This window comes from Drosophila miranda, chromosome 4 (assembly GCF_003369915.1).
Source record: "Drosophila miranda strain MSH22 chromosome 4, D.miranda_PacBio2.1, whole genome shotgun sequence".
Lineage (NCBI taxonomy): Eukaryota > Metazoa > Arthropoda > Insecta > Diptera > Drosophilidae > Drosophila > Drosophila miranda.
In genome coordinates this window covers 7,987,420-8,004,088 of record NC_046677.1, presented here as the reverse complement: position 1 = coordinate 8,004,088, position 16,669 = coordinate 7,987,420, and the positions used below count along the sequence as shown (strand labels likewise).

At 38.7% G+C, this 16,669-nt stretch overlaps 1 protein-coding gene across 4 annotated transcripts in view; it reads left to right on the top strand.

Annotated features, from left to right (window-relative positions):
• Positions 1 to 16,669, top strand: part of LOC108163032 — a 30,032-nt gene that overhangs the window by 4,926 nt on the left and 8,437 nt on the right. For 3 of the 4 annotated variants that reach the window (XM_017298080.2, XM_017298077.2, XM_017298078.2), the window contains exon 2: positions 9,205 to 9,263. The gene's annotated coding sequence lies outside the window, so the exon portion shown is untranslated. Of the gene's footprint in view, positions 1 to 9,204; positions 9,264 to 9,294; positions 9,315 to 16,669 lie in introns of those variants that run through there. The other variant, XM_017298079.2, reaches the window with a different exon arrangement.

The window sequence follows — 16,669 nt, the reverse complement described above, 5'->3', positions numbered from 1 at the left end:
TATTTATTGGAATCTATCAGTGAAAACTCTTTAGAGGCTCTATAATTGTACTTTTTATTTTACTGTAAACTATTTTGACAGCCTTAAAAGTTAAACCAATAAAATAATTCAAATAGATTTATTTTTTAAAAATTAAGAATGAAAGCTTGAAAAATGTGAATATCAACGAAAAAACGAAGGTTTAATTCTCAAAATTTCTAAATTTGATCGCCATTTCCTACTCTGTAAAGTCAAAGACAACTTTTCATCATAGATCTTTTATTAGACGCCTGCTTTTGGAACAATGTTATGGCTCTTCTTTTTCTCCTTTTAATCTTATTGTTTTGTTTGATTTTCAAAATTGTTTTTAAACAACAAATTGTTGTTTTTTCAAGCTGTGTTTTGTTTCAATCAATTGGTTTTTTGGGCTGCTTTACATGCCGCACACACAAATGGGTCATCGAGGCACGATTTTTGGTGTGTGTTTTGGTGGTTCTTAAGCGACCAATGTCGTGCCATGAAATAAATGTATGGGGATATGAACCAAAAATACGAGTAAAAGACGGGGCACACACATAAAAAACTCATTTCAAAAGCCTCTTTAAAATCGTGCTGCAATGCTACAAATACGATACGATGCGATACATTTGGTTAAATAAAGACAAAATGCATGATGGCCAATGCCAAAAGCGGAACCTGCTCTGCTCCGAAGAGGCCGAAGACCCGAAAGAGCGAAGAGCGTCTCCGTCTTGAACCTGTGCCACTTCCCAGGCCACTGTCTGTGCATTTGGCTAATCAAACAGGCTAAGAGAGGCAGAGAGAGAGGGAGAGAGAACGAGAAAGACAGTCGAATGGCCAAGACAATGGCCAAGACGAGATCTGTTTGGTTGTTGGTTATTTATGTGAATGATGACGCCAAAAGGAGGCTATAATAAAACACTAAAAATCGACAGCCAAGAATGAAAGTGGTGAAATTTTCTTGTTTCTTCTTCTGTCTTCTGTCTGTCTTTGATCTACGCTCGAATGAATGCCTTCTGGCGGCAAGAAAGTGAACGAATGAGCGACAAATGACAGGCAGATATACATATATATATCGTATCTGTATAGCAATATAAAAGCCATAATTCTTGAAAAGCAAAACCGAATCGTGAGAGACTTTCGTTGAGCGCGTTTCGAAGCAGAAAGCGCGTCTAATTACGACTACAACCCGGAGCGGAGTCCAAGACATAGACAGAGACAGAGACAGAAACAGAAACAGAAACAGAGACCGTATCCAAGTTCCATGGCACGCGGCACTTTTTTCTAATTAGTTTTGACCCACAGAAAGAGAGAGAATTCTAAACGGCAGTTGACAGTAGCTCGAAGGAAAATTGAGGCCAAAGCCAGAGGCGAACAAACGGATTGCATCCGTCAGCCCAACTTTGGGGGAACTTTGACAGGGGGCTGGCTCTTGATGATCTGATCTGACGATCTGATCTGATGAGTGACTCTGTTAAAAGCTTGAAAGCTTCCATTAAATGCAATTAAACATACGAGTATTTAATGGTGAAAGGGTTCTGGAAATGTCAGTGATCGGAATATATAAAAAAGTATTAATTACTTGTAGATTGATCGTCCAGAGAGGAATGACTGTAAAAAGTTATTTCTTTGTATTATAACTCCCAAATAGAGTTTATCTGTAACTTTGTTCATTGCGGCTCAAGTTTCAATATAATCGAGACATAGAATTATATACTTTATTATAGCAGTAGACCATTTCCCCTTTCAAGAGTACGCGTACAGGCACGTTTTGGGTTTCATGTTCCACGTTCCACTATCCACGATCCCAGACACGACCTCCCCTGTCCAGTTTCCAGTTTCCAGTTGCCAGATTCGAGTTCTTTTTAACGTTTTTTTGTGACAATTTCGTGCCGCCAATTAGATCGCTGGCATAAAGAACAGGGCACCCAGAGAGCACCTCTAGTATGCTAAGTTATTCAGAAACGAGCGGATCGTAAATCCACACCGCTATGTGTCAGAGTTGGAGCTGCTCAAGTGTAGGCCCTGTTGGTTTTAGCAATTGTCTTTCCTCTAATGTCACTGGTCTTTGTGTTTGTTTTTCGGAAGAGAGAGAGAATGGCTTTGCTGGTGTGTGGAAAGCGTGGGTAATTTTCATTTTGTCCCGACAATAAAAATATAATTATGACTCTGTTTGTTGTTTATATATTGCACAAACACAACATACTATACCTTATGCATATTCATATACCATTTTCCATTCCATTTATTTGTGGGAATGATGTCGAGTCATTTTTATCAACAGTTTCAAGGAAGTTGTGCAATTTGCCAGACGTTGCGATCCCAAAGTCTTGTCTCCCATCTTTCCAGAAGAAAGATCTACGCATGACTTGGCGCAAAAAAAAACTCTTTTCGGAATGGTTTAGGGAATGGAATGGTCTGTGAACAAAAGACTTTCAGTTTCCAGTTACTTTTGTTCCACTTTTATTCCGAGCCGAGCATCCTGTCGCTTCCTTTCTTTTGGGGTTTTTTCTCTCTCTCGTTTTCTTTCGTTTCTTTTGTGTGGGCAAAAATAAAATAAACAGAAAAAATCGAACAGAGGAAAAAAATAAAAAACTCGTTTAATGTCAGGGCAGATCTCATTGCTAATTAGGTGATTTTTATTTCTCCTTTTTCTCTCTCTCTCTCTCTCTCTCTCTCTTGCTCTTGCTCTTTCGAGCCTTTATTTATTGCAATTTTTATTTGTGGTGGGCGCTTCGTCTGGAAATTCGCTTCGAGATCGTTTTCGTTGCAATTACAATAAAAGCAATTCCAGTTCCCAGTTCCCAGTTTTTGTTGTTGTATTTTTTTGGGTTTCAGTTCGTGCTGCTGCAGTTTGTTGGTTTCCTGTTTGCCAAAAATAAAATAAGATCCACACGATTGTTGTTGATTTTTGCTCTCCTTTGGCACTTACTTAATGAAGTGCCGATCAGCATCCATCCTCCTCCTCTGTAACCCTCCTTCGACATCTTCTTCCTCCGTCTCCATCTCCCTATCTCTCTGCCCTTGTCATTTCTTTATCGGAACCACTCTTTCGGGGGTTTTTAAGGCACGCCTCGTGGGCTTTTTCCTGGTTAATTTGTATGTGTATGGAGAAGCACATGGTCACACTTGGAAGGACTTATAAAAAGTTGTAAGTTGCAACAGTGTTGAGTAATGTGAAAGAAAAAAATGGCATGGAACACTTTTCTGTATAGAATTTAACTCTTTTTGTGCGTAAAGTTTCATCATCATCTCGCTATATAACTAGTTGTTATAAAATATACACTCTTTGTATGTTATTCTTCCATTTTTGGGAACTCTACGCTTTAAAGTGCTGTGTAATATTATAGAGAAATATTAATTACCATACAGAACACATTTCTTAAAAGAATTCATCTTCTTTTAGTATTAAGCTTCCTCTCTAAAATCTAGACAACTCTTTTATATTGTAGTGTGTGTGAGTTCTTAAGACTACAATCACACTAACAGGATGTGTTATATCAACGACTAGAAAACGGATACCACCCAAAGGATTTTTTCTTTAATGACAAGTACTCCCTGTAGAAATATACTTATAAAGAACTTTCCCCGGGTACTATCCATAAATTTGTATGCCCCCAAGAGAAGTGTCCCCCAAAGAGAGCTCTTACTTACTGCATCTCTTACGAAACTTTAGCATTTTGATAGACCGGAAACGCAGTCGTTAACGTTCCTCCTATACGTCCATCCATCCATTAGCAGCAAGTAGTATGCAACATTCTAAGAATTCCCCCCTAAGAAACCCACTCTGCAGGCCAAACAAACAAAAGTTATTGAGGCACAGACCATTCCGTTAGTCTACCATTTATAAACCTTTTTCCGGTTCTAATGACACGACTACGAGGCCAAGCCCAAAGGCGGCCCATAAGTGTACAAATTGTACTCACATTTCACTCTGAACAAACTCCATTAATTTCTAAATTCTATATAGACAACAGCCATATAAGGCAGACAGGCACACCACAACAGAGCAGAGAGGTGGAGACTGACATTCAGACAAAAGAGAACCAAGAATCCAAGCAAACAATCCAAATCCAAATCCGAGCCACAGCACCACCTCCCAAGGCGACTGCGACGGGGTCTGATGTGTGAGTCATATTGTATGCACTTTGGTACCCCCCGAGTATTTGTTCAATGGAGCCCCCATAGGCCGCAGACTGGAGACCTGTAAGTGGGCCGCCGATCAACAGGCACACACGTGTCCCTCTATGGCCATATCGGCGGAGCTGTGCCCACGTTAGAAGGCTCCCTGCCGCCCCCAGAGTCCCCCCCCCAACCCAGAGTTTTGCAGTTCATTAATTTTCATTGTCAGGCTTTATTTTCTTCGTTTTTCTTCGGTTGTTTTTTTGGCGTCAGCTATGCAAATGTCAAAACTTTTTATGCTCAACCGAAAGGAAAAATGTCACAAGGCGGAATGAGTCACGGAGATGCAGAGACAGAGACTGCTGGCCCCACCGATCTCTGGCTTTAGTTATTTTTTGGGCGACTGTCCCCACGATTACATAACACACTTTTGGTTTTTCTTTTTTTTTCTTTTTGGTAAAATATGTAAATTTTGGAGTCTTTTTGAGGTTTTGCCTTTGCATTGTCGGATGTCTATATATCTCTTTCTTTGTCTTCAATTCGAGTGCCGATGCCGGCATAGTTCTAAGTCTTCGAAAATGCGGCGACTGATATTTGATAGGATCGCAGACCCCCTCCACTTTTCCAGGGGTTCCACTCAGCCGTATTTGTTTACCATTTGGTCTGTGCCTCAATGCCTCATGCCTCATGCTTGCACAATGACAAAATTCTTTGATTTTTGTGTTGATTTTAATTAGAGAAGAGACACAAAACAGAATTGTGGTGTGTGCCAAGTGCACTCCTCTTGGGCTGCATGTGCATTTTATCTACAAAAACTTTCTAAGTAAACTTTTTCCCTAATGACAATAGAAATGTCAATGGTAAAACTGGGAAAAATATAATGAAAGATGTTGGAAAAAGGTGATGAAGTGTCGGGAAAAATTGATGAAATGTCTCAAATTTGATGGAATTTGTTGGGAATTTGTAATAACGTTATTGTCCAAAGTTGTTAGAAATTGTGTTTAAAATGTATGGAATCTGAAATACGAGTATGAATGCATCCAAAATATCCTAAATTTGTTGCACTTTGTGTAGAAAATTTGTTGGAATATGTGATGCAAATCTGATTACATCTTTGGGAAATTTTTGTCTAAAACTTGTGTGCAAAATTTTATAGAATCTATGCGGAAAATTTGATGTGATGTCTGTGGAAATGTGTCTGGCAATGGAAAATGGGAATTTAATTTGTATAATTATATAATTTTTTTTCGATCATTTTCTTGTGGGAAATTGTGAAAAGGTATTCTAAAATGTTTTATACGACTTTATTGGGGCGTTTTACATACAATTAGTATTTTTCTGCACTGAAAATATAATTAAAACAAAATATTTCCACACTTGACCCAAAAATCTCTTCTAATTTTAATGCAATCATTACGTTAATGCTTTTCTGTAGAATTTTTTGCATATGGTAATGTATCTATTCGTCTAAATTACCTTCAAACTGCATTAAAAAATAAGTTTCAGCCCAAACATCTCCTCAAGCATTACGTCCATGAATATTCATTCAATTTTCAATTCTGGGTTACCTTTACCATTAATTTGCTTTGCCCTCTTTTCCTAAAAAGCCCCCGAATAGCCCTGCAGTATTTAATCTATTGCCTATAGCTGCCCTAAACTCAATGAAACCCAATGAAAAATTACCTTAAATGGAGCCCAAATACACACAAAAAACAATGGGTAAATGGAAATTAAAACAAAAGTGAAAACTTTCACTTTTTTTGATACTCATTTTTCGTACACACACAGCACAGACACAGCCACAGACACGGGCAGACCTTTATGTTTAGAGTCGGAATTTAAGTTCCACACGACTTTAAATCTGACTGTTATTTCTTTTATTACCATAAATTTGAATTCCCGTTTACATCATCGAGCTGCAGAGCAAAAATCGTCGTATCCCCAGCTCTCAAGAAAATAAAGAATTATCAGAGCACGAGACGTGGTCTTGAGGATGGTTTTTGAGGGCTTTTCTCCGCCATAACACGTCGATCTTTTTGTAAAGGTGTTGTAGGTGTGTTTTCGGGGGTATTTTTTGGTGTTTTTTGAGGTCTGCTTTTTTAATGCGATGATTTAAAAGTTATTTTCGCTTTCATTTCGTTTAAACATTTTGGCTATTAATCAGTTATGAGTCGAGTCGAATGGAGCGTCTTTTTGTGGAGAGTCGAAGAGACCAGAAGAATCTCTCATTCAACAACTGATTGCATAAGGAGGCTCTCTCCCCATAGGGGGGGTATAGCTTTTACGGATAACCCCCTCTGATACTCATTTATCTTAGTTTTTTTTTGTTTTGTTTTGGTATTTTTTCTTCATTTTCAATTAAAACTCTACGTATTTGAAATGTGTTGTTTTTTTACGCGCTGCATAGATAACATTTTTAATTTTCGCTTCGTTTTTGTGGCACACGGGAAAAGGGTCCCAGGTGGCGGTGGCAGTGGCTGTATTTGATATCGCAAACCGTGGGTAACAGTACGAGTAACATGCATGCCAAATACTTTAGATAAAAACCACATTAACATGGTAGTCATCGAGTACAATGGCGATGGCGTTGTCGATTGGCTGATGTTTTGTTTTGCGGAAATAGTACTGCTCGTAAACGAAATGCGGGTGCCCGCAAGGTGTTCACCTTCAACGGTGGAACGAAGGTAGCCAGAGCTGGAGCTCGATGGAAAAACTTGGCACAAAAGAATGATAGAAGCTGGCGTAAAGGTTACGTGGCATTCGGATGGGTTCTTGGGTGCGAGAAGTAGAAGATCTAAAGGGTATTTGGGTGGAGAAAAGTTTTAAAGGAAGGTATCTTTGGTTTGTCATAGAAAACCATACATGTTTCTCTTCTAATGATCGGATTGCGATGATTTTTAGGTAGATAGCTTCCAATTCCCACCAAAAATTGCTTAAGTATTCCCTAAAGCTATTTTAAGCCCTTTTTTTATTAAAATAATATTTAAAATTGAGCTACAAACACTTTTACAAGAATAAGCCCTCGAAAGACATTTCCTAGAAACCAAAAAAACCTGAAAATTATCATGATATCATATCATAATCATAGGAATGTCTCATTTGTCTTACTAGGTTACCAGTTCCCCTATTCCTACTTTATGAAGACCTAAGCAGATCTTTTGATTTAATTTTTCCCTCATAAGACACATAAGATCATTCTTTCAGACCATCTACCTCTCTTTGGCGCTCTATTGTAAGTCGAAACTATGCAGATGATCACATTTGTCAATGTTCGGAACCCCCCTTTGTATCCATTGCTACGATCCATAACCCAGTTATGAGTCTACGGAGTAGAACCCAACAAAAGGCGACCACCAATGGGCCAGAACTTCAGTATTTTTAGACCCTCTCCCAGAGCCGGGGGAATGTTTAACATTTTCAATGAAATTTCTTTTGGTTGAAGCGACAATGGCAGGCCCTGAACTTTCGTTTAATTTTTGTTGTAGTTTTTTCTTTTTGTTATTGTTATTAACAGCATTATTGTTATTCCACTCCGCTCCACATGTGCACAGATGTTTTTTCGTGTGTTTATTTTAATTTAAAACTTATACGAAACTTGTTTATCATCATTTTTGCGGTGGGTGCAGTTGTCGATTTAAATTCATTTATTTTTATTATTTTTTTACATATTTTGTATATAAAAATATATATGTGTTGAGGGGAAAGGGAGAAATACTTTTGGCATTCATTTACATACATTTCCATCCAAGAAACATGTTAAACGCCTTTTTTTTGAAGCTCTTTTCCCTGTCTTTTCCCCGTGTCTTAATTTATATGATTTTTTAATTTATTTTTATTTGTTTTGTATTTACCCGATGCATTTATTTTATTGCTGGGCACAGCATTTCTGCCGTTTCTTTGTTTGTCAGCAAACTCCAATAACAGTCGACAGACATTCCAGAAGTTGTGTAATTTCCAGCGATTTTCATTGAATTCTTTTTAATAGTTCAATGTCAAAGTTTTTTTTTGGGATCTGTTGGGGCGGTAGGAATTGAACAAATTTTGATGAGTATTGATAATGTAGCTAATATAATTTTACGAAAGAAATAGTGTTATTCTCTCATTGAATTCTTTGGAACAAGGGCTTTGATAGAGGGACAGGAGGAGCGGCAGGTGCTCTTATATGATGGTCCTACAATATTCTTTCACAAAAAATATAATCTGGAAACTCAATCTTTTAATTCAATTCAAGTTTCAAGAACTGCTTTAATCTTTTCTAGACATATTCTCGCTTTCCCAAGACTACACTTTAGTTCAAGCTTCAAAAACTACTTTCCCACCCTGAGAAGCCCTTAAATGTAGCTGATTTTCATAAGAGTATGAGGTTCTGTTTGCTCAAATACTTCGCATACGCATGCCAGTGCGCCAGAACATGGTCTGGAACCCCGTTCTTTTCCTCTGCGAATGAAATGGCTTGAAAAAGTGGCATTGGGTTATCCGAGCCCTAACCATTCCTTGTGGGTTCTTTTGCCTCGTTTGCTTTTGGCTGGGGACCATGTTTAAAGAGGAAATTAGGGTCGAGTCGACAGTTGTAATGCCTCTGGGTGCCTCTCTGGGGGTCCAAGTCTCAGTTGCGGCGGCTTCCGCCCCCTTTGGTTGCCAGGTTGCAGGTTGCACTTTCTTCCACATAAGGTTTCACGCAAACTCCCTCCCCTCACCTCTCTGATTCCCTGAGAAGGGGCTTTGGACTGGCGAGATACCTGTAAGCGCATCCGAGTGCTACCGAGAGGCAGATGCTAATTAACAGACAAGTTTTTTTTGTGTCCACATACTCGTACGAGTACATATTTATTTATTGCACGGCTTTAAAGCGAGTGTAATTAACTGCATTTACAGTTAAAATTGGTTCAGTTAGAAGACTGGTTACGGCCCACAGATACGGCTCCACAGCGCAAAGATCCGCACACTCTTCACACACATTAAAGGATGCCAGGCATTGCTTCCTCTATCTCTCTCACTCTCTAGTATCTTTAAGATTTACCCCCTCCTGTATCTATCAGATCTACAGCCCGACTAATGTCCACGATATTTCATTTTTAATTACAGATCTCAGTGACGGCAATTTGTGAAAGAACGAACGCTGCAAAGAAGCTCGTGTTTTGAAGGTAACTCGTGGGCAAAGAGTGGGATTAGGCCAGGAACAGGAGCTGTGATTGGTAATACGTTTCCTCCGTTCCAAACAGTTGTCTTTTTTGCAATTGTAATGCCAAATATACTTTCCATATTTCACCACAAATTATGCGCAAAGCGAGAAGCCGCAGAAATGCCAGACAGAAAAAAAAACCCTAATGGCGTATATGACACCATTCACTAAATACTGAAAAATCGTCATCATCGTGACTAAGCGCCGACAGAGGCATTTTAAAGTACGAGAAAAGACAGCAGAAAATTCATTTCACAAGAAATTTCAATCGTATGGAAGGCCTAGAATCTGGGAATATAAGAGTTCCACTTTTTTAATAAAAAAAGATGTCAGTTCTTTAAGACTTTTAGTGTGTCCATTAAATTATGTGTTTTAGGTGGTGAAATTAGAAGTTTTCTTAAATTAAACTGATTGTGGAACCTAAGTTTCTATCTTAAGTTCCTTGTAGAAGCTCCTTTATGAGGTTTTAGATCATTAAAAATTATGTTTTAGCTTGAGAATTTATGGAAAGGCCTGTATTAGACCCAAAAACAGTCGATTTCCAAAGGCCTTTGATAATCCCATAAACAATAGATTGCTTTATGATTATACAGAACTCTTTCGAAAGAAAGATAATCGGGAAAATCATTTTTAATTCAGTTGTAAATAAAATAAAATAAATCAAATACCTTTGAGGGTATTTTAAAAGATTCAAGCTACTTTTCAGGCCTCTTGGAAAAAGTGCAAACAGTGGCATGTGCCATGTAAATAGCAAGCATGAGATACAATTCACGAGATACATTTCGTAAGACCTCCCTCCCTCCACAGCAATCCAGTTAGAGTAAAATGCTCGATGGTAGTTCAACCGGTTTGCTAATCGTTCTGACTACAGCCAAATCTTTCTACTAACTTCTGACGTAAGGGTCTTATCACGTTTTTGTTTTGGCTTTTTGAATGGCGATCGAAAGTTCAATAAACCTTAAACCTTTTGTAATTGTGGCTGTAACTGGCCAACTGTCAGTTAACCTCCAGTCAAGAGGAAGTTTCTAAAAGCCTAAAAGAGAGAGAGAGAGAGAGAGAGAGAGAGAGAGAGAGAAAGAGAGAGAGAGAGAGAGAGAGAGAGAGACAGACAGAGAAATCTTTAATTTACTTTGACAACCCGCTAGAAAATTTACAGCAACAAAAACGAAAGTAAAATGTGCATCGAAGTAAAACTAAAATAAAAATAAAACTCGGTTCCGAGAAAGATTTCACCAATTTTACGTACCGTTAGTTGCATTAAAAGCCAACCAAAACAACAAAAACTAACCAATGGAAAGAAGAAAACAGCAGACAAAAATGCAAATAACTTCGAGCCAAGTTTTAGCCAAGTTTCAGCTACGTTTTTTGGCTAATTTGTTGCTAAAACACCAAACACCAGACAGAAAACCGAAATAAACAACGTTCCAGCAGCACACGGCGGCAGCGGCGTAACACAAAAATTTCGCCAGCTAGAAAATTGTTTTTAATGGCAAGCAAATTAATGATTTTTAAACATGCAAATTAAATTTAGAGAAACAAAAAGTAGAAACAAGAGACCGCTGAAGAGACTGAATGCGTAGAGAACGAAGATTTGGATACACTTTTTCGGATAGAGGAAAAAGTTCTTTAGAAGAAAACGTGCCAAATAAAAGTCTCTAATAAAATGATACAGAAAAATCGTATTGAGATATTCAATACCATCCATAGTTTCAAAAAGCCTTGCTGCAGGAAATTGTTCTTTTGAAAGACATGGATTATGGTTCCACTCTTTTCTTTAAACGTTTCACTAAATAATTCCAAAATCATAGCAAATTCTGCTTTAAATATCTTTAAAATACGGCAAAATATCTGTTCGGGATAACAAAATAATCTTTCTGTAAGAAATGGTTCCTACAAATCTTCTGTTATGGATAAATTTTGAGATCAAAAGCCATTCATTCCACTGAATCTTTGTGGATATTTTAATATAGATTATTTTAAAATAGTAAAAAAAAAATCCATTAAATATCGTTAATTGAATGAGAAAACTTAGTGGATTGTTTAATAAGAAGGACTCCATTAGATCTTCCATTTAGAAATACTTTTGAAATACCAGAAAAATGAAGAAAATACTTGTATGGAAATATTAATCTTAGTGATTAATAGAATAATATTTTAGTTGTAGACTAATTTAAAATACTAAGATATACGGAGAAAATACTTTAATTAAAAGAGAAAGCAACATTAAAAAGGAACAACCAAGTAATGTTCTTCCTAAAGTTCTAGCACCCTTTCAAAAGTGTATAGCCCTCTTGAAAGGCGTCTATAATCAAAAAATATCCACATGATTGGGGGGATGGAATACTGCCTCTCAGCAGTATGCGAAAAACTTGATCTACAACATTCTGCCTTTCAATCCCCCAACTAATTGTAAAATGATTAACAAAAAATCCATTCAGCGCTTGAGAGCGAAGCTCTTCATAAAAAAAAAAGGGTTTCGTTCAAGGGTTTATTGACCTTTTAATTAAATTAAAGCAAAAGAACAGCAACGATGGTGGAATCCACAGAGGCACAGCAGAGCAACGGGCATTACGCGCATTTTGTTTTGGGGGGTTTCTGTCGGTTCGGTTCGCCCTTTCTTCTAATCCAATTAGAGAGGAGAGCTCTTGCAGAGAGCAAAGGAAAAAAGGCATAAACCGATTCACCATGATGTTGTATTTATATATGTATATAGTACACATATATGTTATATGAAATGTGGAAGGTAGAATGTATGCTGGCTAGAATCAAAGCTTACTTACAGTTGGCTGACCTCCTAAAAAAAAGACCACACTTTAATGGCAAAGAGGCAGGGATTTGGTAACTGATTTTTTGCAGTAAAAAAACGTTTACATAACGAACGGAAACGGCAGTAAAATCTCTACTTAGCGGACAGCCACAACAGTTCCGGCTAGATATAGTACAAATAAGAGGGAGAGAGAGAGAGAGAGAGAGAGAGAGAGAGAGAGGTAGCTACAGAGATTGTTTTTGGAACATTAAGGAAGATATACGAGTGGCATACAATTTTCAGTTGTGGCATGAATTCAAAGAAAGAACATGGGATTTTTCATTACTTTCAATCACTCTTGGTTCTTTAATGGAACTCCTTCTATAATGGACCCTTCAGTGGCCATTCCTTGCCCCCAACTGCTCCCATTCTTCCCTAATGATGCCAGCCTCGGTCGCACAAGAGAATGATTGAGAATGACCTACCGCTGCTTTAAATTTTTCTACGTTCTTGAGTAGAACCCCTGCTAAAAATCCAGCCTAATCAAATTCAATGAAAAATCCTATTTTTAGCATACACCCCCAGGGGGTGCCAGGCATTACGATAGATGACAAATTATATAAGATTTCCCGCCCAAAAGAAGGAGCTACAGAGATCTGAAACTTTAATTTGTTATCGCTTTCCAATGACTAAAGAGAACCTGCCTCCATTCAATACCATTTATTTCTAACCATTCCCTGCTTCAGTGGCAGTCAAAGTTGAAGCCCCCCAAATACGCGGAAGTGAGCAAGGTAACACGAGAGCTTACAGCACTACAACACCATACAATACCTCGAAAACTATCCAGCAAAGACATTTGTCAAACACGCGTCAAACCTGAAACTCTACGACTCTGTGACGACTCTTTCGCTAATCAATCACGAAAGCGAACAGCGAAAAGAAAGAGGAAACCCAGTGCAAAACATTCACAGATTGAATGAAAGTAATTTGAATGGCGTTCGAGTGTTTGGGTGTTTGGAGGGAGAGACCCCCGACCCGAAAGAGCCGACTACCTGGGAGGGAGTCTACTGCAGAGTGACAGGTAGTTTAGCAATCACATTCACACTTTACCCGAGGTTTTGCCAAAGGTATTGTCAATAGTTTTATGCCCCTGCCATCTCTCTTTCTCTCTCTCTTGAGGTGTGCGCCCTCTGCACGTGTCACCGATCCGTACGAACGCACTTCATTTCTCATATCTTGAGCTGCATGCAACACGACTTCCTTCTTTTATTAGGGGCACAACACTGCCCTCCACTCCAGAGTTTTATGACGCTTTGCTTTCTTTCAACTGATTTTCTGGTAAAAATCAGTCAGCGGTCAAGCGTCATATACCGTTATGCAAGATGATGGAATGAAGGTGGAAAAACTCTAGAAAAAAATAAGTCATTTTTCCAAGTGTTTCTTGGGTTGCATTGTTTTTCATATACCCTTCGATAAAGAGGGTATTATGGGATAAATGATCTATGATTCCATAAAGTATCGATACTGTAATTCTAGATCTGTTCTTGTATCTTGTATGATAGAGAAACAATCACTGGAAAAGGTAGTTTCTTCCATGAGATTTCATGTTTTCTATAAATTCCAGGGCATCTACACTTCGGCTTTCCAATGTTTTGCTTCCTTTGGTGGGAGCCCTGTCACTGGACAGTCATTCTCATGCTCTGCCCTCCCGCTCTCAGTCTATGTACTGCTCTGCTCCAAAAATCAGGTCAAATGTTGGGGGAGATCATTTGTCAACGCCCCCCTTCCACACACCAGAAAAAAAAGAAAAAGATCGATGGAATTCTTGAAAAGCTGACAATTTAATTGACCATCTACAGAGTTTTGACCCATTTCCATAACATTTACCGTTGGTTCATTGCATCATTTTCTATGGACAGTTCTTTCTCTTTTTCAACCACCTCCGACTCCCGCATAGATGTTTGGTTCCCTTTTGTTCGAGGAGGGTTCCTCTACGATAGTTCTGGTTCCCTCATTAAGATTGTTGTTTGAGATCGTTTACATTCGCTGATCGTTTGATCTGAGAAGTCGTTTACATTCTTGGACTAGGATTTCATTGAGGGAATATGTCAAATTCCACCTCAATGGGCCACTAATTAATGTCCAACGCACACACCAGTCCCGAGGAACCTTGAAGATGCCACAGTGGAAACCGGAGATTCTTTATCGGAAATTGTACAGGTAGATCCCATGAAAAGAACTGCATTAAAAGAAGGTTTCCTATAGATCGTACAATTCCACTCTGTAGAGCAGTAGATCGCAAAGGTCACATCTTTTCACAGGTAGCGATGGTTCCCTTCCTTCGACTGTTATCAGTGGAATGTCCTTTTCCCAAGGCATGCTCGTATTTATGCAATGCCCCGGTTCGGTGCGGTGTGCCTTTGTTCTATGATCCCTCCTCCGCATAGCTTTCCTTTTCTCTCGGCTTTTCTTTACTTTTTGATTAATTTCCACACACTTTGAACCTGTCAAGAATCCATATCCATATCTATTCTGAGAGAGACACCACCCAAGGCGAGCGATTTTTGGCTAGAAAATTGTAACAGTTCCACAGGTTCTGCCTCCTGCCTCTGCCCCCCGTGTGGCATGTCTTAAGTCCAAGCTGTTGAGGCAATGGCACGTCCCTAAAGGGCGACAAAGTGTCACACCAAAGACGCGAGACGAGACGAAACGAGACGAGACGAGACCCTGTTCCACAGATTAGCCTTCTCCTTTCACTTTTTTCCCTCTTTTTTGTATCCAATGCACAGCTGGAGGCAATCGATAGATGCGGGTGCACTCTACGGGTCGTGTAGGTGGCCATGTGGGATTAGCATTTGGAATTGCGGCCAGGTACAGGTCCATCCATTAAATGTTTTAGTTTATATTTATTGATGAATCAGAGGAGGTCTAAAGGGTTTCAGAAATTGAATTGTAAATTAGGGAAACATTCTTAAAGTTTTCCCTAAATATGTCTTTACTCCAGATCGTAGCGACTTGCTTTAAATAAAGATTTGCTGCCAAATAGTTATATCTATCATAGAACTTTGAATTCGAATTATTTCCTGATGAGAATAAGGTATTTATTTAGCTGAAAGATCACTGACGATCAGGTAAATATTCTTCTTTAAGAATAAAAATATCAATAAAGGTAAATCCACTCCTTTATCAGCAAAGATATATGTGTCTACTGCCATTCTCATACACTTAGAATAATCACATACTTAGTAAAAAGAAACACGGTCATTTTTGAAATAAATACGGTTTTAAAATATAAAAATATTACAATTAAATATAATTTACATTGACTTAAATATAAATTTATTTAAAAGTCTTATAACTTGTACTTCTTGGACTATAGTCTTTAAAGAATCCGCTTTGGTCTGCATAGAAGAGCTCTTTGGATATAAAAATCATTCCAGATCGAGAAAACCTTCTTTCACTTTTATTTATTTAAGATCGCAGAAACTTGATTTAAAAGAAAGATCTACACCCGTAACAGCTATACCTATTTATCTGAGATCTTCTTTAGTTTTTCCCCCTTAGAAACCATTCCCGGAATACCCTGACCAACTAAAAACACAAACAATTTGATAGATTAGCCACATATTTCACTCTCCCAAGGATCCCTAGCCTCCGGCTAGAGACCTTTAGAGACACTTTTTATCCGCAAAAACAGCAGGAGATGACAGCAGCAGCGGCAGTCGAGGATCAAGGGAACAAAAGGTGGAAGGTAGGGCCTGTACCTGTACCTGTTCGTATGCCCATTCCTCTCCGGAAATTAAATCTGCGACAAATGTTTGGGCTTATGGATGGGATGGGTGGCAGAGAGGCGTTCCCTAGTGGGCGCTACCTTTCCCTCTATTTATTTTAGTTAATCCAAGAGATCTGCGGCATTAACGAGATTTTAATATTTCAAAGCAAAGGCATTTTTTCCAATATTTTCCAATGCCAGAGGCGACTCTCGGGGTGGGCCCACTGGCCGGGTAAGGCGGACCTGGTCCGAGCCCCGTTTCGAGCCTAAAAAGGCAGCAACAGCAATTCGTCTTGGCCAATTAAGACAAATTTGTTTAGTCTCTAGGCCGGGGCTTAGACTGTTTCAGAGCTAGAGCTCTGTCATCGGAGCCAGAGATCGGAGTGGAGCAGCGATCGTTCGGTTCCATTGGCTGGCCTGGACTGGGGAGATTCGAATTTATAATAAATCTTGAACGGAGAGGAACGAGTAACGATCGATACCGAGTCGATATGAAATATTTATAAAGCGAATATGGTAAAATCTAGTTAGACAAATGATTAGATGGCCAACAAACAGCATAAAAGGGGCTAACAAATGGACACATGTCCACACAAAAGCCGTCTCCGATCTTTTCTCTGTCTCTGGCTCTGATTTCTCGTTTAAGATAATTGGTTTATGGATTTGCCAATCAATTGATGGATAATTAGAATAGGCTGAACGAACAAAATCGATGTCTTTGATGGCAATTTTTGATTTAGTATAGAGTTTTGTGGGATTTAAATCTGGATGTTGGGTAGACGAATGCGAAAACCATGAAAAACAAAGTTTTTGTATACGTTTGATGGAAAAACCTTGTTTTTAATTAAAA